This window comes from Propithecus coquereli, unplaced genomic scaffold, assembly GCF_000956105.1.
Source record: "Propithecus coquereli isolate 6110/MARCELLA unplaced genomic scaffold, Pcoq_1.0 Scaffold66, whole genome shotgun sequence".
Classification (NCBI taxonomy): domain Eukaryota; kingdom Metazoa; phylum Chordata; class Mammalia; order Primates; family Indriidae; genus Propithecus; species Propithecus coquereli.
In genome coordinates this window covers 1,760,250-1,761,396 of record NW_012152618.1, presented here as the reverse complement: position 1 = coordinate 1,761,396, position 1,147 = coordinate 1,760,250, and the positions used below count along the sequence as shown (strand labels likewise).

At 30.3% G+C, this 1,147-nt stretch overlaps 1 protein-coding gene across 1 annotated transcript in view; it reads left to right on the top strand.

Annotated features, from left to right (window-relative positions):
• RYR2 (ryanodine receptor 2 (cardiac)) overlaps nucleotides 1–1,147 on the top strand; it is a 509,242-nt gene that overhangs the window by 491,568 nt on the left and 16,527 nt on the right. The gene's annotated exons all lie outside the window — the stretch shown is intronic.

The window sequence follows — 1,147 nt, the reverse complement described above, 5'->3', positions numbered from 1 at the left end:
AACTTAGTTTTTATTTTGTTCCTTGTACAGAATTTGCTCCATTTGATATTATGGGGAACTGAAATATGTTACAGCATCTTTATACACTGGTGTATTAGTAGTAAAACATGAGATGCTGCATTTTAATTTAATGCAATATTTTAAAACTGGATATTCACATACCTTTTTCTCTACTTCTAAACTGAACAAAAAGAATAATGTTTCATACTTTACAAGGTCATACTGACTTGGAGGAAAACTGGTCTAGGTCTAGATAATCAACTTATGTTCTGATGGAACCCATTTGTAATGTTAAAACTCTTCATTATTATGAAACATATTGCAGAAACATGTGCTTATTAATTCATTTGTGATTTTTCAAGTGTCCACTGGGTAGGAACACATTCTGTATTAGTTATTTAGATTAACAGAATCCTTCTTTTCCAGAGTTTTATAGCCCAGCGCATTTTTAAATCAATAGCACTCCAAAAAACTTGAACTATGTCCACAGTTAAATTCACATTATCATGATCATTAGTTTTCTAAATTTCAGTGCATGATTCTTACATATGTCATTTTAGGTTCTGGATATGACTATGACATGCATGGCAAGTCTTGGGTCAGTGATACAAAGTCCACTATGTTTATTTATCAGTCAGTTGGTAAATTGCGTTTGAGTTCCCAGTATATATAAAGAACTGGGGGTGCTAAATTTGTTGTATATGTCAACATAAAAGATCTGGCACTACTTTTAATCAATTTCTGAATTCTTGTGGGATTATTCCTTTTCTTTTTGAGGTATCAAATTTTCATTTGCATAAATGTAATGGAACTTAATAGTCCTAACGGATAAAAACACACAGAAATTTATAGTGGCATTGTGCTTTATTTATAGAAATGAACTAAACCCTCTATTAAGATAACACGTTTTCTCCAGATAACTATGGAGTGATTTTATAAATACTTAATCAGCGTATGTAGTTACATTCAAGAACATAAGGATGTGTTGTATCAGAGAAAGTACACATAAAGATAATGCATGTTAGTTTAGAATTTCTGTGATACAACCAGAAATATATTTTCACCAACTTGGTGAAATTCACGTTTTTAACATATTTTATCAAATCTATATTCTGTCAAATCTATAACACATATTCTATCAAATCTA